General features: G+C 35.6%; 1 protein-coding gene across 6 annotated transcripts in view; it reads left to right on the top strand.

Annotated features, from left to right (window-relative positions):
• The first annotated feature begins 10,495 nt into the window (after positions 1-10,495).
• Positions 10,496-20,152, top strand: part of BLVRA (biliverdin reductase A) — an 82,564-nt gene continuing 72,907 nt past the window's right edge. For 2 of the 6 annotated variants that reach the window (XM_016138062.2, XM_016138059.2), the window contains exons 1-2: positions 10,508-10,615; positions 15,845-15,955. The gene's annotated coding sequence lies outside the window, so the exon portion shown is untranslated. Of the gene's footprint in view, positions 10,616-11,677; positions 11,700-15,844; positions 15,956-20,152 lie in introns of those variants that run through there. The other 4 variants (XM_016138065.2, XM_016138058.2, XM_016138061.2 and 1 more) reach the window with 3 other exon arrangements.

Here is a 20,152-nt window from a genome sequence, read left to right as displayed (position 1 = left end):
CACCAAGCCTGTTCTTGTTGAAAACTGGTAGATTGGAGACCTTAAACCCCAAGGCCAACCTGTCTTCTGGTAAGAATACCTTTTTTTGGAGAATTAGAACCCTGGTTCCATTCCTTGACTTTCTGTTTGGAGAGAGAGTGCTGACTTGCCGTTAAAATCCCCTCCCCAATTCCAGGAGGTAGAGCTAAGACCTTTACCTACAGCATGTCTTCCTTCTTTCTCTAACATAGACTGAAGTGGTAGCTGGGGTCCACATTTCTAAGACTTTCCTCCCTGAATCAATGTTGAGTAGTGTCCTGGGCCCACAGCAATAAGACTGTCTTTTTGCAAGGGAAACTGGGATGGAGACTTAATCCCATGACATCAAGCCTGGACTCTCTTCACAGAAACTAGAGTGTAGGTCCAGGCTCCCAAGGTCAACACCATCTAATTGATAACAGACTAGATATAACACCTACTCACATTATACCCAAGGTATCCCCTGTGAACAGAAACTCATGTGGAGTGCATGGCCCACAAATAAAGCTGTCTTCTCTGAAAAAAATAAAAGAAAGAAAGAATGGAGGCCTCCATTCATGCTAGCAATGCTGTCTTCCTTTGAAATGATGTGGAGTAATGACCTGGACCCAAGGCTCAGAGCCTGTCTCTTCCTAACAATAAGCACAAAGGAGACAGGGTCCCAAGGCACTAAGCTTGTCCTCTTTGAAAACTAGTAGATAGGAGACTTTAACCCACATGGCCAGTCTATTCTCTAGTAAGAGAATCTTAACTCAAGACCTAGGACCTGGTCTCTGGCCTGTACTTTCAATCAGGAAATAGAGTACTGACCTTGGTTTTTAGTTCTAAGTCCTTCCCCTATTTTCAGGAATTAGAGCTGAGAAATTGACCCATAGCAATTGTTTTCCATTGTATCCACAAAGAAAATAGCTATAGAATATAGACAATGGAAATGACAAAGGAATTTAAATATATCACTACGATAATATAACTAAAAAAAAAAAGATACAGTATTACAGAAAACAAGGAACATAAAGCTGAATGGTGATTAATTAGCATGGCAGCATGAAAAAACATCCACATCTCTCTTTGAAATTATAATAAATTTGACAGCTGAAATTCAACAAAGAATTCCCTTTTCAACACACAGACATATCTCAGACATTGCACAGAGATATCTAAAGGTGGTCGTATTGGAGCCAACAGGGGAGACAGTATGGGGATGAAGAGGATTGAGACAAAGACATGGGCAGTTTCACTCTCATCTCAGCCCCAGTGGAGGCAATAGCAGTGAAGGGCTGGGGTTCAGCCCCTACTGGACACTCAGACCGAAGGAACAGAGACAGCATTCAGACCTGCATAAGTGGTCCACATTGAGGTTGGATGCAGGGTCAAGTGCAGAGAAATGGTACAAAAAATCTAAGCACTCCAAAGCCCACCAGCATTGAACAAAATATTTTGCATACAATGAATCTGCAGATATCATCTCCTCGTGGCCTGCCCAGCAGTAAAATCTTCACTCACTGGGTCACAAAGCACAGAAAGAAAAAAAAAACACAAACCTTTCTAGCCTAAATGGTCTTTACACATTGTAGCTAAACCCACAGAAAGAGCATAAGTGCAAGAGAGTGAACCTACATCCCCACCCATCCATTCCTGATCTGTTGTGACTTAGCCTAGTAGAAGAAACTGGATCAACTCAGAGCAGCCCTGTGGCAGTTTCTAGACCCAGAAAGGTGGCACCAAGAACACATAGGCGATCTATAGCCCACACCTTCCAATCCACAAGAGTGATGCACTGAGACCGAGGTGACCAGGTCATAAAGGGTATGGCCAGGGTGAACCTCCTGCCCCACCCATGGAGATCCTGGAAGCCCCAGCAGTGCAGGTAGGAGAAAATAAAAACCTACACTTCAATGACACCTATTTGGAAAACAAAGACTCTACTTAACAACCAACTTTTTTTAAAAAGCATCTTTCATTTCTACAAGTGCCCAAGCACAGAAATAATCTAGCAAGCAGAATGAGTAATCAAGCACAAAATAACAAAGGGATTCAGAAATAAAATGAAAACTCTCCAGCAAATAAACTTGATGACATGAAAATATGTGCCTTAAATGACACAGAATTCAAGATTGTTGTTCTGAAATAGCTCAATACAAGAAAACTCAGAAAGGTAACTCAAGAAACTTAGAAATAAAATCAATGAACAAAAAGCACTTCACCAAAGAGACTGAAATGTAAAAAAAGACCCAATTTGGGAGCTGAAAAACTCGGTAAGAATTAAAAAAAAAAAAAAAAAAAAAAAAGTGGACCAGAAATCTAGAAAAGATTCAGGTGGAAAAAGAGAGAAAATTGAGATAAAAACAATGAAAGAAATACATGAGAATTATCTGACTCTGTTAGAAAGACCAATATAAGAATAATGGGTATGTTAGAAGGCAAAGAATGGAAAAAGGGAACAGGGAGCTTATCCGAACAAATAATTGATGAAAACTCTCCAAATCTTTGGAAAGAACTGGATTCTTGGATACAAGAAGCTAACAGAACATCTATTGATTTCAATTCAAAAGGCCTTCTCCAAGGCAGATTATATTAAAACTGTCAAAAGTAAATAACAAAGGAAGAATTCTCAAGGCAGCCAAAGAAAAGAAGATATAACCTATAAAGAATATTCCATTACATAATAATTGAATTTGCCAGCAAAAACTCTAGAGCTAGGAAAGAGTGGAATCAAATGTAAATTACTAAAAGAGGGATCACCAGCCAAAAATAATATATCCAGCAAAATTATCCTTTAGATATGAAGGAGAAATGAAGACTTTGCCAGACATACAGATGCTAAGGGAATTTACTACTACAAGAGCTGCATTACAAGAAATAGTGAAGGGGGTTCTACTGGAAACAAAAAAGACAAAAAGATACAAAATTATGAGCAAGATGATAGAGACAGAACCAGGAGATTGCAACCCTTGTTCAGAATGTGGTATCAAACCTTTAAATATAACATGAAAGTTAAAAAAAGTAAAATATTAAAATATAATAAGAAAAAAATAGCACTGCAATTTGGAAATAAACTCAGAGCATGAAAAGAGATTATTTACAACATAGAATACATAAGAAGGGAGGGAATATGGGACTGAGTAAAAGGACTACTGTATACATAAATCTTTCTTTTGCATAAACTTAATGAGAACCACACAAAAAATCTATAATGGAAATACATAACACATAAAAGAAGAAAATGAGAGAAAAAGTTAATGTGACAAACAGTTGGTTCTTTGAAAAGATAAATAAAATTGACAAAACTCTAGCTTCATTTATTAAGGAAAATACAGAGAAGTCTCAAACAAAATCAGAAGTGAAAGAAGTTACAACGGACAAGACAGAAACACAAAGAATTATACAAGAATACTATGAAAGGTTATATGCCACTAAATTCAAAAGCTAGAAGAAATTTATAAGTTTTCAGAAATACATAATTTTCCTAGACTGAATTATGATAACAGGAAATCTAAATATACCAGTCAACAGTAGGAAAATTGAAACAATAATCAAAAACCACCCCCAAAATAAAAGTCTCCAGGAACAGATGGGTTCACTAGTGAATTCTATCAAACGTTGAAAGGAGACTTAATGCTTATACTCTTGAACTCTGTCAAAATATTGTAGAAATGGCAATGTTTCCTAACTAATTTGGTGAGGTCAACATTATCCTGATCCAAAGCCAGACAAGGACAACACATGCAAAAAAAAAAAAAAAAAAAAATTAGAGACCAATATCTCTGATGAATATAGATGCAAAATATCTAAACAAAATATTAGCAAATAAAATACCACAGTATATTAAAAATAATACATCATGATAAATTGGGGTTCAAACATTGAACATTGTGCAAGACACAAACATTGTTCAAGATGTGAATAGATCAATATGACACTCTACATTTACAATATACAAGATAAAAAATCATATGATCATGTCAATAGATGCAGAAGAAGCACTTGACAGGATGTAGCATCCATTTATGATTGAAATACTTAATAAAATTGTATAGAAGAAAAGTATCTAAACATAATACAGGGCATATATATGCTAATCCTTAAGTTAATAAAAAGCATCCAAATTGGGAATGAAGAAATAAAATTGACACTTTTTTTTTTTTGCAGATGGTATGTTTCTTTATAAAGAAAACACTAAAGACTCCACCGAAAAGCTATTAGAAACAATAAACAGATACAGTAAAGTTGCAAGTTATAAAATTAGTGTTCAAAAATCCATTGCATTCTTGTATACTAACAACGAAATTTCAAAGAAATGAAAAAACTAATTTGCAATTGCAACAAAAGAATAAAATGCTTAGGAATAAATGTATCAAAGGATGTGAAGAACCTATACACAGAAAACTACAAAACATTATTGAAAGAAATTGAAGAAGACACAAATAAATGGAAAGATATTCCATGTTCATGAACTGGATGAATCAACATAGTTAAAATGGCCATATTACTCAAAACTATATACAATGTAATGCAATCCCTATCAAAATCCCAATGGTACTTTTCAAAGAAATAGAAGAAAAAATTATTATATTCGTATAGAACAACAAGAGACCACAAATAGCCAAAGTAGTCCTGAGACAAAATAACAAAGGTAGAGGTATCACACTCCCTGAATTCAAATTATACCACGAAGCTACAATAATCAAAACAGTATGGTATTGGTAGAAAAACAGGCACATAGACCAATGGAACAAAATGGAGAGCCCAGAAAGAAACCCACATGTATCTATACAACCAATTTTTGACAAAGGAGCCAAAACAATTCAGTGGAGAAAAGAAAGGCTTTTCAATAAATAGTGCCGGGGAAAGCCCTATTTAAAGAAAGAAAACCATGCTGCTATTTGACACCATACCCCAAAATTAACTGACAATGAATCAAAGACCTAAATATAAGACCTGAAACAATTAAATACATAGAAGAAGACATAGCTACGATATTTATGGACCTTGGTCTCAGAGAGGATTTTATGAATTTGACCCCAAAGACAAGGGAAGTAAAAGCAATAGTAAAGGAATGGAACTATGTCAAACTAAAAAGCTTCTTCATAGCAAAAGACACAATCAACAAAACAAAAAAGCAATCAACAAAGTAGGTAAAAGTATTTGCAAACAATACCTCAAAAAAGGGATTAATATCCACAAACAAAAAACGAACCAATTAAAAAATGGGCAGAGGATCTGAGCAGACACTTTTCCCAAGAAGACATTCAAATAGTCAACAGATATACAAAAAGATGCTCAACTTCACTGTAAGGAAAATGCAAATCTAAACCACAATACAATAGTGCCTACAGCTGTTAGAACAACTATTATCAATAAAAAAAAAAAAGATATAACAAGTGTTGGAAAGGACATGGGGAAATAAAGGAACCCTCCTCATAGACTGCTGGTGGGATTAAAAATTGTTATAGGCACTATGGAAAATAGTATAGAGGTTTCTCAAAAAAATAAGACTATAGCTATCATGTGACCTAGCAATTCCTCATTTAGGTATTTACATGAAAAAATTGCAAATAGCTATTCATAAAGATATATGTATCCCTATATTCATTGCAGCATTATTTACAGTAGCCAGGACACAGAAACAACCCAAGTATTCTTTAATGGATGATTGTATGAAAAAGATGTGGTACATATATACAAGAGAATGACTCAACTATAAGAAAAGATGAAATACTGTCATTTGCGACAACATGGATGGCTCTTGAAAGTATCATCCTGCATGAAATAAGTTAGATGGAAAAGAACAAGAATCATATGATTTCACTCACATAAGATATAAAACAGAAAGCCACAAATAAATGAACAAACAAATAAAAAACTTATTAACACAGATAACAGTATGATGGTCACCAGAGGGGAGAAAGAGTGGCAAAAGATAGAAAAGGGCAAAGGGGATAAAACTGTAGTGACAGAAGGGCAGTAAATTTTGAGTGATGAGCACAAAATGTGATATACAAATAAACTATTTTAAAATTATACACTTGAAACATATAATCTCATTTACAAACATCACCCCGACAAATTTTATAAAACATAAATAAACAGAAAACACAGCTATAAGGTTTATAGAAAACAAATAGTACAATCACAGAAGTAGGTCTCTCTTTATCAATAATTACTTTAAATGTAAATGGAATAAACTTTCCAATAAAAAAACAGATTGGTAGAATGGATGAAAATTCATGATCCAAACTATACGCTGTCTATAAGAGACTCACTTAAGATCCAAGACACAAACAAGTTGAAAACTAAAGGGTAGAAAGATAGTCAATGCAAATAATAATTAAAAGAGAGCGGATATGGCTATTATATCTGACGAAATAGACTTTAAATAATTTTTTTTACAAGAGACAAAGGACATTATATATTAATAAAAGTTTCACGACAGCAAGAAGATATAAGAATTATAAACATTTACCCACCTAGTGGCAGACCATTAAAATATATGAAGGAAAAACTGATAGAAGAGAAGAAAGAAATGGAGAGTTCTACAACATAGTTGAAGACCTCAACACCCACTCACAATAATAAATAGAAAAACCAGAAAGAATATACTTTAGGAAATAGAGGACTTAAATAACATAATAAACCACTGTGTCTAATAGACATACACAGAGCACTCTACTCAACAACAGAATACATATTATTCTTAAGTGCCCATTGGATATTTTTCAGGATAGACCATATTTTAGGCCACAAATTAAGTCTCAATGGATTTAAAAAGACAAGTATCATACAAAGCATCTTTTCTGACCATAATGGGATGAAGCTTGAAATTAATAGCAAAAGGAAAACTGAAATTGTGGAAATTAAACAATACATGTTTACACACTCGGTGGATCAAAAAAGAAAATATAAGGATAATTAGGACACACTTAGAGAGAAATAAAAACAAAAACATAGCATACTATAACTTAAGGGACACAGCAAAAGCAGCATTGAAGGGGAAATTTATAGCTGTAAACAAATTAAAAAATAAGAAAGATTTGAAATCAGCAGGTCATTATCCCTTATTAATATTGATGCAAATAAACATCAAAATACTAGGAAACAATTCAGCAGTACATTAAAAGGATTATATACCATGACCAATTCAACATATAAAAATCAGTGTAATGCTCCAGATCTACAGAATGAAAGAAAAAACTCACATGATCACTTCAGTAGATACAGGAAAAGCATTTAACAAAATTCAACACCCTTCATGATAAAAACACTCAACAAACTAGAAATAGAATGAAACTTCATTATAATAAAAGTCATATATGAAAAATTCACAGCAAACATACTCAATGGTGAAAGAATTAATGCTTTTCCTCTAAGACTAGGAACGAGGCAAGGATATCCATTTTTACCACTTCTATTCAACATAGTACTGAAAAGTTCTAGCCAGTGTAATTAAGCAGTAAATAAATAAATAAATAAATACATACATACATACATACATACATATCACAAATTGAATGGTAAGAAGTAAAATTATCTGTTTACAGATGATACGATCTAATATGAAGAAAATCCCAAGGATTACACACACACACATACATACACATGCACACACACATAATTAGAATAAATGGATTCATCTAGGTAGCAAGATACAAAGTCAACACACAAAAATCGGTTGCATTTCTATACACTAACAATTAACTATCTGAAAAAAAAATTTAAAACACCTTCATTTACAATAGCATTAAAAGAATAAAATACTTAGGAATTAACTAAGGAGGCAAAAGACTTATACAGTAAAAATTGCAAAATATTTCTGAAGGAAATTAAACAAGACATAAATTAATGGAAACACATTCCATGTTTATGGATTGGAAGACTTAATATTGTTAAAATGTCAGTACTATCTAAAGTAATCTACAGATTCAAGGCAAACCCTATAAAGATGCCAGTTATGGGTTTGATTGTTTTTTTTCAGAAATAGAAATAACTTCATCTTAAAATTTATATGGAATTTTAAGGAACACTGAATTACCAAAACAATCTCAAGAAAGAACTAAAGTAGAGGACTCCTACTTGCTAATTTCAAAACTTATTACAAAGCTATAACAATAAAACAGTGTGGTAATGGAATGAAGACAGAGATATCAACCAACAGAATGGAATAGGGAACCCCAAAATAAACCCATGCATGTGGTAAAATGATTTTTGGCAATGGTCCCAAGATCATTCAATGGAGAAAGGACAGCCTGTTCAACAAATGTTTCTGAGGAAACTGGATGTACACATGCAAAAAAAGAATGAAGTTGAATCCTTATCTAACACCAGATACAAAAATTAACTCAAAATGGACCAAGGACCTAAATGAATGACTTAAAACAGTAAAATTCCTAGAAGAAAACATTTCATGACATTGGATTAGTAGTGATTTTTTGGATATGACACCAAATGCAAGGTAACAAAAGGAAAAATAGATAAATCGGACTTCATGAAAATTACAAAAAATTGTGCATCAAAAGACACTATCAACAGAACAGAGTAAAAAGGAACTCCACAGAATGAGAGAAAATATTTGTAAATAATATATCTGATAAAGGATTAATATCTAGATTATATAGAGAATTCCTAAAACTCGACAACAAAAACCTAAACAACCTGATTCCAAAATGGGTAAAGGAATTGAATGGATATTTTTTCAAAGAGATACAGATGGCCAACTGACACATGAAAAGATGCTCAACATCACCAGTCATTAGGGAAATGCAAAACAAAACTACAATAAGATATCACCTCATACTCATTAGGATGGCAACTATCAAGAGAACAGAAAAAAATATTTTCAAGAATGTTGAGAAATTGGAACCCTTGTACATTATTGGTGGAAATGTAAAATGGTAAGCCACTATGGAAAACAGTATGATGGTTCTTCAAATAATTAATTAATAGAATCACTATACAATCCAGCAATTCCACTTCTGAGTGTACTCCCAAAGAAGTTGAAATCAAGGCCTCGGAGAAATATTTCTACACCCACATTCATAGCAGCATTATTCACAACAGCTAAACCATGGAGGCAACTCAAGTGTCCATCAATGGATGAATGAATAAACAAAATGTGGATATACAGGCAGTGGAATATTATTAAACCTTAAAAAGGAACGCTATTCTACAATACATTACAGCATGAATGAACCTAGAGAACATGATACTAAATGAAATAAGCCAGTCACAAAAAGACAAATACTCTATGATTCCACTTATGCAAAGCAGTTAAGAGTAGTCAAAACCTCAATATGGAAAGTATAGTAGTGTTTGCCAGGGGCTAGAGGCAAAGGATAATGGGGAGTTATTGTCTAATGAAATTCTATTTAAACAGTTTCAGTTTCACAAGATGAAAAGAATTATGGGGATGGACAGTAGTAATTTTTTCACAATAATGTAAACGTATTTGATACCACTGTACACTTTAAAATGGTAAAGATGATAAATTTTATGTGTATTTTACAATACACACACAACAAACAAAACAAAACAAAACAAAACCCCCCAAAGTAGCTTCTGCTACTTGTTCACTGGGGCCATCTGGCTACTAACCCCAAAATACCCAATGGTTTCTTTGTGATTAGAGTGAGGTGGAGGAGAAGGCTGCAAAGCCCTCTCACCTCCCATCGAGCAGCTGTGAGGGCTCCTGGCACCTCCACAGGCCCCACATCATGGGCTAGGGACCACCTGAATCCAGTTGGCAAGTGCCTGACAAGAAAAAATTCTGAAATGTTCTAAATTAAAATTACAGTGGTCAGAAGGTGAGACAAATAGCTCGTTAATAGCTGTGGACAAGCTCTGATGAATGATCGCTCACATTTCTGTATATCTATTGTAATTCAGGATTAATTTTTCCATGTGGCTACGTCTAAAATTATCCAAAAGAGAATAGCCAGGCACCATGGATCTCCAAGAGCCTTCGCTTATTATTTTCACAAAAGCTACCAACTGTGCTGCGGACTCTGCCATAGACTGTTGCGCTTATCCCAGAACTAGCCCTGCTTCACATTCTCCCATCCCCTTTCTCTATAGGTGATATAAATTGCTTCAGAATGGCTTACATCTTTCTCACTCCTACTTGTTACATAAACACACTTGCAAACTCCTAGATGTCAGACATGTTGTCTTTTCTATCTAGCTCTGCTGCGTGTGGTTTAGACTTAACACCCCAGGACCAGTCTTTCCCAGCAATGGCCTAATAAACCCTTGCTTTGAAAACGACTTTCAGCCCTGGAAGTTAAAATTCTTTTAACATGCCCTCTGCACTGCCAAGCAGGGCGCAGGAAAGACGGGAGCGGCACAGCTGCAGCCATATTCACAGGCAGCTCTGCAGTCCCCTAACTTAGCAGGCTGCTGGGGTCCGCCCCCTCAGGAGGCGGAGTTAGGCAGGATCCCTTCCTCTCACAGGTTCCCCGCTTTTTCCTCTGTGGACTTCTGCTTCCTACCGGCCCCACCTCCTCCAACCAGGCGGCCAATCCCAGCCGGCTCCCACCCAGTTCTCAGGGCGGTTGGCAAAGTCTGGAGGCTGCTGGGAGAGCTTGAGTGTTGAGCCCAGGGACAGGTAAGGCACGTGCAGGGAAGTTGGGGGGTACTCTGCCGCTTTTATAAAACCCTCAGCAAGGAGCTTGAAAGATTTAGCCGCGGGAGACGGGCGCCTGGGCTCCTGCCTAGGGCCGGATGGGCCTCAGCCTGGAGCAGAACCCGCTTCCCCGCCCTCGCCGATACTTCTTGACTTAGCCCTGCAGGGGCCTGACCGGCAGGGAATCACGATATGTTCTCCCCAGGAGGTGCTTTCTTAAGTAAACGAAAGACAAACTATTAAAAAAAAAAAAAAACACCTGCATTTCATTTACAAAATGTTTATGGTTTCGGTTTTTAGGTAGACATAACTGCTGCTGCGTCCGTGTATGGTGTACGGTAAAGGCAGCTGGGCTTGAGCGAGTAGTTCTGTGGAGATGTCTCCAGCTTAGGGTGGCGACTGGGCGGTGGGAATCTGAGGACGTTCTAGGGGTTTGGAATTCTCCTCTGCTATGCCAGTCCTGCACAAAACAGTTGACCTCTTCTGGCCTCACTTTCCTCTTTGGAAACTGGAAAATACGTATTTCATAGACGTTGTGAGGGTTTACATGAATTACGTGCACTCTTTAAAAAAACTAAGACTGAGCTCCCAGCAACAACAGGGTTTTATACAGAAATATTTCAAAGTACTAATACTCCGAAATGTTCCACAAAGAGATTAAGGCAGTTTCCAACAAAACCATAGAATAGAAGCAAATATATGTAAAGTAAATATAACCAGATTTTGGGAGCAGACATTATAAGAACAAAAGATAATTGGCGGAGGAGGGGAAGAAACTGTGTTAGTGCTGGCTAATAGAACTTTCTGTGGTAATGGAAATGTTTTATATTTAGTTAACTTACATTTAAATAGCCACTATCTTGTGGCTACCTTATAGGACAATACAGGTCTATATTTGTAGTTGAGGATCAAATTTGTCTCTAGGAAGGTAAACTTAGCTACATAGTGCTTACTATTTGAAAGTAAATCACACTAATGACTTCATTCATTTATTCATTCCGCAACTTTTAATGGCCTTGAAGGAAGCAGAACCTTTCTTGAAAATCAGCTGTAAGGACAATTTTCTGTGAGTTTCATTATTAGAACACCTTGATATATTGCCATGTGAAAATATTCAGTTGAGGAAGCGGGGCTGGGAGGGATGGAGTCAGTGAATACGGTGTAATTTATAACTTTAGGGTTTAACAGTACAAATGTTAATTAACCTTTAAGTAAAATTAAAAATATATAGGTAAGCAAAAAGAAATGAAATCACTAAAATTTTCACCAAAGACAATTACTTTTAATATTTCAATGTAATTCCAGACTTTTGTCCCATGTAGTCATTTCATTTTCCTTGATAGGCCCCAAAGTAACCAACTCACCCATTGAAGGGAAATCCAATCTGGGAGTGAGGTTCACTTTTACCTTTACCCCTGGACCTCTCAGGCCAGGACCTGGCTTCATCCGAGAAGGTCACCTTCTCCTTAATCCATCTCCATAATTCTGCCAGTGGCCTGGCTTTAGGGAAAATGATTATAGGCATCTGTGGGAGCATTTTAGAGAGGAGAAAAGGGGAGAGAGGTTGGTCATGTCTGTGGCTCATTCTGCCAGACGAGTAATCCAGAGTTTCTCAACCTTGGCACTATTGCTATTTGGGGTGGATTATTTTTTGTTATGGAGGTGAGGTGGGACTGTCCTTTGCATTATAGGATGTTTAGCAGCACTTCTGGCATACTGATGCACATCATGACAATCAGTTGAGAGCCACTCGGTTTGTGGAAATCACCATATTCTTGCCGATATGCTCTAAATACGTTGATATTCCAATTTGCGTGTGGGAGAGACTGAGCTCTAAAGAGCGGCATAACTTAAGCTGTTTACTCTGGGTGTACCATTAATTTATGGTGAGATTTTGGTGGAACCTATCTGGGTCCCAACAGGAAAACAAAAAGATGAAAATAATTTTAAGGGAGCCCTTTATAGAATGGGTAGTATTCAGGGGACTAACAAGTGATGGTGGGGCATCCAGGGAAAAGCATTGTTGAAGCTACATCCCCACCCTGGTCTAAAGGGTCAGGTAGTGGAGCTTGGTACTAGAGTTCAGGGGTAGGGGGAGAGATTTGGAGCACTGGAAGAGGGGCTACCCTGCAAGGCTCTTGTAACCTTGACAGAAGGCACCCATTGCCAGAACAGCAACCCAGAGGGATGGGGCAGGTTGGGGGTAAGTACCGTGTCCTCTTTCCCCAACTCTGCACACTGATCTATACTTGCCAAATCCAAGTGGAAGGAGCCTGTGTGATGCAGCCTGGGGAGGTCAGCCAACATTCTGAGGGTTGGGAGGGGGACACATGGCGAGTCAACTGTTAGTAAGTGATCTAATATCTTATTGACTTTAGAGTGAGGGTTTGGGGCTCCCACTTCTTAAGGAATACTGTGGTCGTAAAAGGAGATAGGCACAAATTGTTTTTGAGAAATAAAGCACATATACATGTAGGCCACTGCTGTTTTGACATCTGGCTCTGTTCTGTTTAGTAATGTCAAGTGATACTCTTACTGCCGGGTTAGATTTTTTACTGAGGTATAATTGACCAAAAAAAATTCTAAGATATTTAAAGTACCCAATGTGATGGTATGATAGATGTATACATTGCCAAGACCAATTCAAGGAGCTTGCCTCTTATGTGTTCTTCTAGGACAGCAGTCCCTAACTCTTTTGGCACCAAGGACCAGTGCTCTTATGAGAGTCTAATGTCTGAACATCTAAGGTGGAGCTGAGGCGGTGGTGTTAGCACTGGAGACCAGCTGCAAATACAGATGAAGCTTTGCTCACTCTCCCACTGCTCACTTCCTGTTGGGCGCTGGTTCCTAACAGGCCACGGACCTGTGCTGGGGCTTGGGGACCCCTGTTCTAGGAGATTTATGGTTTCAGATCTTATGTTCAAGTCTTTACCATTTAGCATTGATTTTTGTATTTGGTTTAAGAGAGGTATCAAGATTCATTTTTTTCCATGTGGCTATCTAGTTTTCCAAATACCATTTGTTGAGGAAGTTATCCTTTCCCCCATTGTATATTCTTGACTCTTTTGTCAAAAAATAATTGACCATGTATGCATATGTTTGTAATAGAGTTTGAAATCAGGAAGTGTTACCTCTGGCTTTTGTTTTTTCTCATGGTTGTTTTGGTTACATACAGTCTTTTGTGGTTCCATACATATTTTTTAATTTTTTCTATTTCTGAGAAGAATACCATTGGAATTTTAACAGAGATTGCATTGAATCTGTAGATTGCTTCAGGTAGTATGGACATTTTAATAACATTAATTCTTCCAGTCCATGAATGCAGAATATCTTTATATTAATTTGAGTCTTCTGTTTTTTTCATCAATGCCTTATACTTTTCAGTGTTCAGTTAATTTTACCTCCTTAGTTAAATATTATGCCTCAATATTTGATGCCATTGTAAGTGGATTGTTTTCTTAATTTTTTTTACGATATTTTGTTTTTGGTGTATAGAAATGCAAGTTATTTTTGCATATTAATTTTAATCCAATCTGCAACTCTGTGCCTTTTTATTGGTAAGTTTAGTCCATTTACATGTACGGTGATTATTGAAATATGAGGTCTTCTTATAGTCATTTTATCTTTTGCTTTCTGGTAGCTTGGTGTTTCCATTGTTTCCTTGTCCTTATGTTTCTGTTTTCTTTATTTTTGTTGGCTTTTGTGGATTTTCCCTCTGGTCATTCTTGTTTTATGTTATATACTTCAGTTCTGAATCGTTGACGTGTGGTTACCATTAAGAATATGTAAAGGATAGTTATATATAGAGAGGGAGTCGTCCATTTTCATTACTCTTCGCGACTTTGGATCTTTGAATCCTCCCCTTTTCAGTCCTTGTTGTCTCAATTTGTCCCTATGTATGCTGAACACTCATTACTATCTTGCTATAGCAAATCTCTTCTTGTTGTTTAAGCTTATAATGCCCTGTTCCTAGTAAGAGTTATAGTCTTCTGCTTCTATCAGCCTGCTAGTCACCTTACTCCTAATTATGTATTTATTTATTTTTGTCATTTGTTTAGGGGAGCTGACCCCTTTGAGTATTTCCTGTAGTACAGGCCTCATAGTGGTGAATTTCCTCAATTTTTGTATGTCTGGAAAGGTTTTTATTTCTCCTTCATATCTAAAGGAGAGCTTAGCTGGATGTATTATTCTTGGCTGGTAGTTCCTTTCATTTAATAGTTTGAATACTTGATTCCACTTCTTTCTGGCTTGTAAGGTTTGTGATGAGAAGTCTGACGATAAGTCCTTTATAGGTAATGGTCTTCTTTTCCCTGGCTGTCTTGAGAATTCTTTGTCATTGATTTTTGATAATTTTAATAAAATGTGTCTTGATGAAGGCTTTTTTTTTTTTTTTTTTTTTTTTGGTTGAGATAATTGGGTGTTCTGTTGACATCTTGAATTCTAGGCTCCAGCTCGTTCCTTAAATTTGGGAATTTCTTGTCAACTGTTTTTCTGGAAATGCTTTCTAATCCCCGCTCCTTTTTCTCCCTTTCGAGAATGCCCGTTATTCTTACGTTTCCTCTCCTGATGGCATCTGCTAATTCTTTTATTTCTCTTATTATTTTTCATTCTTTGGTTTCTCTGTTCTTTCTTCTGATTTATTTCTAGAATTCTGTCTTCGTTATCGCTGATCTCTTCCTTCATTTCGTCAACTTTATTTCCCAAGTTTGTTATTTCATTTTTCAACTTTTACAGTTTGTTCTTTATCTCCAGAAGTTCTGTTTGGTTCTTTTTGAGGGTTGCAATCTCACTGCTAAAGAACTCATCCTGCTCATCTAGTTGTTTTTTTCAATTCCTAAAATTGTTGATATGATTTGTTTCGGATCTCACCGAGTTTTTTCAGAAGTACCATCTTGAATTCTCTGTCATTTAAGTCACATATTTCTATGTCTGTAAGCTTATTTTCTGGAGATTTTTCTCTTTCTTTCTGAGCTGCCTTGTCACCTTGGTTGTTCATGGTGTTTAATGACTATTTCTCCTCCTGAGCATTAGAGAAAGTATGTTCTGCTTTCCCACCCTTCCCCCCAGAAAGAAAATTTATTATATAAAGGTCTCTCTAGCTTGTTGTGAAGAGGGCATTTTTCTTTAGGTTTCTAGTACATGGTGTCTAAGCATCTTGGATTCCTGCTTTTTATATAAAGTCTTTTTAATGCCTTCTTTTTTTTCTTATAGATATTTAATCAGGCTGGCTACCCTCAGTCTCAGTCCCTGCCAGTGTTAACAACAGTTTCGGTAGCATTTTTTCAGATTCCCCTGGACCTCTGCTGTGTTTGGTCTCGGAAGGTATGTGGGGAAGGACCCTCTGGGTTGGGTAATGGGGACTGCAGCTCAGCCTTGGTTTTGCAACTGCAGCTGGTAAAAATCAACTGTTGTTTCTCTGCTGTCTCTGCTTTTCTGCCATCCTTGTTTCTCTGTTTTCTGCCCTGATGACTGAGCCCTGCTGCTGGCCATGTGGAGCTTATAGCTCTCTCAGGCAGGGCTGTTCAGAGAACTCACTGTACCTTCTCACCTCCCCCCACCTCCTACAGGGAGCTCTGGCTGCAAGAGGCAGCTTCTTTGTTTCTCTGAGTCTACCGCTGGACACCTGGAGTTTTAACCTTTGGTAGCTTTTATGTGGAGATCCCATGCTCAGACATGCTGGCATGCATTATGGGTGTTTTTCATTGAATTTTAGATGTTTAGCTTATTGTTTCAAGTGGAAAGATCTAGGGATGTTTCTCTGCCATGTTTCTTACATCACTCTCATATATTAATTTTGTATCCTGCAACTTTACTGAATTTGTTGGTTAGTTCTAACAGTTTCTTTGGAGGGGGAGGGATATTTAGGGTTTTCTATATGTCATCTGCAAATAAAGTTAATCTTATTTCTTCCTTTCTGATTTGTATACCTTTTATTTCTTTTTCTTGCCTAATTGCTTTGGCTAGGACTTCCAATACTATGTTGAAGAAAAATGGTGCAAGTGAGCATTTTTGTCCTCTTTTTCATCTTAGAGGAAAAACTTTCAGTATTTCATCATTGAATATGATGTTAACTGTACTATAGCATATATGGCCTTTATTATGGTGAGGTTTCTTCTATAACCCATTTGCTGAGCATTTTTATGAAAGGATATTGAATTTTGTCAAATGTTCTTTCTACATCTACAGAGGTGATCATATTATTTTTATCCTTCATTTTGTTAATGTCATATTTTAGCACATCGATTGATATGCAGATATTGAACCATCCAAGGACCCCTGGAATAAATGCCACTTGATCATGCTATATGATCTTTTTAATTTATTGCTAAATTTGGTTCATTCATACTTCATTGATGCTTTTTGCAAGTATATTTACCAGGGATATTGGCCTCTAGTTTACTTTTCTGTAGTGTCCTTCTCTGGCTTTGGTATCAAGGTAATGCTGTGCTGGTCTCATTTTGAGATTGTGTTTCCTTCTCTTCATTTTTTGAAAAGAGTTTGAGAAGGATTGGCTTGAATTCTTTAAATGTTTTGTAGAATTCACCAGTGAAGCTATCTGATCCTGTTATTTTTTTTTTTTTAATTGGGAGTTTTTAAATTACTAATTCAATCTCCTTACTAGTAGTTTTGTGTTCAGATTTTCTGTGTCTTCATGACTCAGACCTGGTTGTGTTTCCAAGAATTTATCTATTTCTTTTAGGTTGTCCAATTTGTCGATGTATATGTATTCGTAGAGTCTCTTATGATCCTTTGTATTTCTGTGTTATCAGTTGTAATATCTCTTCTTTCATTTCTTATTATATTGAGTTCTCTATGTTTATTTTCAAGTCTAGCTTAAAATTTGTCAATTTTATTTATCTTTTCAAAAAACATGTCCCTAGTTTCATCAATCTTTTCTATTGACTTTTTAGTCTCTGTCACTTATTTCTGTGCTTATCTTATTTTCTTCTTTCTACTAACTATGGGCTTAGATTGTTATTATTTTTCTGGTTCCTTGAGATATAAATTTAGGTTGTTTGAAATATTTCTGTTTTTTTACTGTAGGCATTTATTGCTATAAACTTCCCACTCAGAACTGCTTTTGCTAAATCTCATAGTTTTGGTATGTTGTGTTTCCATTTTCTTTTCTCTCATGATATTTTTAAAATTTTCTTTTTGCTTTTTTTTTTTCGGTTCATTGGTTGTTCAGGAGCATGTTCACATATTTATGAATTTTTCATCTCTGTGATGATTGAGTTCTAGTTTCATATCATTGTCAGATAAGACGCTTGATATAATTTCAACGTTCTTAAATATATTAAGAATTATCTTGTGGCCTAATAAGTGACCTATCTTAACATATGTTCCATTTGTGCCTGAGAAGAACACATATTCTGTTGCTTTTGGATGGATGTTTCTGAATATATCTGGTAGATTAGATTTAGTCCAATATTTCTTTATTGTTTTCCTGTCTAGATGATCTGTTCATTATTGAAAGTAGAGGTATTTTGTCTCATGTTGTTATTGTATTGCTGTCTGTCTTCAGATATGTTAATATTTTCTTTATGCATTTAGATGCTTCCATGTTGCACGCATAAATATTTACAAATGTTATATCTTTTTTATGGATGGACCTCTTTATCATTATATGATGACTTTCTTTGTTTCTTAGAGTCTGGCTTAACATCTGTTATGTCTGATATAAGTATAAGCTACCCTTGCTTTCTTTTGGTTAGTTTGCATGGAATATCTTTTTTCCTTTCTTTCACTTTCAGTCTATTTGAGTCCTTTAAACAGAAATGAGTCTTTTGTAGGCAGTGTATAGTTGTCTTGTTTTTATAATCACTTTAGCCACTCTATGGTTTTGATTGTAGTAGTCCATTTAAGGTAATTATTGATAGTAATGGACTTACTAATGTCATTTTATTGGTTTTCCTTTGTTTTGTAATTCTTCGTTTTGTTTTGTTTTGTTTTCATCCTCTTCTGCTCTCTTCCTTTGCGATTAGATGATTTTATGTAGTGATATTCTTTGATTCCTTCCTCTTTCTCCCTTATGTGTTTGTTATAGGTTTTTACTTTGTGGTTACCACTAGGCTTGTATTTTATAACAGTTTTTTTTTAAGCTGATAATAACCTAACTTCAAATGTATAACAAAGCTCTACTTTTACATACTATTTCTCCAACTTTTTTTGTTTCAGTTTCACAGTTTACATAATTTTACATTGTGTATCCATTAATAAGTTATTGTTGTTATTTTTTTATACTTGTGTCTTTTAATCTTCATACTAGATTTATAAATGCTTTATCTACAACCATTACAATGTTAGAGTATTCTGAACCTGACTGTATAGTTACAATTACCGGTGAGTGTTTTTTTTTTTTCTCTTACTAATTAACATTATTTTGTTTCAGCTTGAATAATTCTTTTTAACATTTCTTTTAAAGCTAGTGGTATATGGTGATGAACTCCTTCAGTTTTTGTTTGTCCAAAATATTTTTTTTTTGTTTCTTCTCAGTTTTGAAGGACAGCTTTGCTGGATAAAGTATATTAGTTGGCAGTTTTTCTTTTGGCACTTTGAATATATCATCTCATTTTCTTCTGGCCTGCAAAGTGTCTGTTAAAAAAATAAGTAAATAGTTATTTTGGGGTTTGCTTGTATTTAACTGTTGGTTTTATATTGCTGCTTTTAAGATTCTCCCCTTGATTTAACTTTTGATGATATAGTTATAACATATCTTGGCATGGGTTTCTTTGTATTTAACTTCTTAGATTGGTCTTTTTTTGGGCTTCCTGATAGCTGTTTGATTCTTTCCCCAGGTTAGGGAAATTTTCAGCCATTTTTTCTTTCAGTAAGTTTTTTGCCCTTTTCTCTCTCCTTCTCCTGGGATCCCTACTATATATATATGTTTGATCCCCTTTTGGTGTCCCATAAATCCCTTAAGCTGTCTTCACTTAAGGAAACTTTTTTTTGTCTCTCTGATTTTATTAATTTTACTGATCTGTCTTCAAGTTTCCTAGTACTTTCTTTTATTAATATAGTCTGATGTTGAAACCCTGTTTGAGTTTTTCATTTTTCAGTTTATTGTATTCTTCATCTTTGTGACTTTTTTCATACTTTTTTATATTTTCTCTCTTTGTTTTGACTTTCACTTTGTTCAAGCCTTACTCTCCTGAACTCTTAGCATCTTTAGGCCTATTATTTTGAACTTTCAGGTAAAATCACTTTTCATTTTTTCATTAATATCTTTTTCTGGAGATTTATCTTGTTCTTTTGTTTGGAACATATTCTTTTGTTTCTTCATTTTCCTTGACCTCCTATCTTACACATTAGTAAAAATAGCTACATCTTCCAGTCTGACAGTCTTGTCTTGTATAGGAGATGGACCTCATCAATCAGCTTTTACTGAGTTCCTAGTTATCTTTCAAATGTTCATGATTGTTAAAGCTATCATTTTTGTTCATAGTGTCTCCCATAGTTGAGGGTGTGCCAAGACCCTTCAGTGTCCCAAAGCGCAAGATTGCAGTTAGCACTTTGATG

The sequence above is a fragment of the Rousettus aegyptiacus genome, unplaced genomic scaffold (assembly GCF_014176215.1).
Source record: "Rousettus aegyptiacus isolate mRouAeg1 unplaced genomic scaffold, mRouAeg1.p scaffold_m13_p_13, whole genome shotgun sequence".
NCBI lineage: Eukaryota > Metazoa > Chordata > Mammalia > Chiroptera > Pteropodidae > Rousettus > Rousettus aegyptiacus.
The sequence above is the reverse complement of the archived record's forward strand: the minus strand, read 5'-3'. Positions and strand labels throughout refer to the sequence as shown.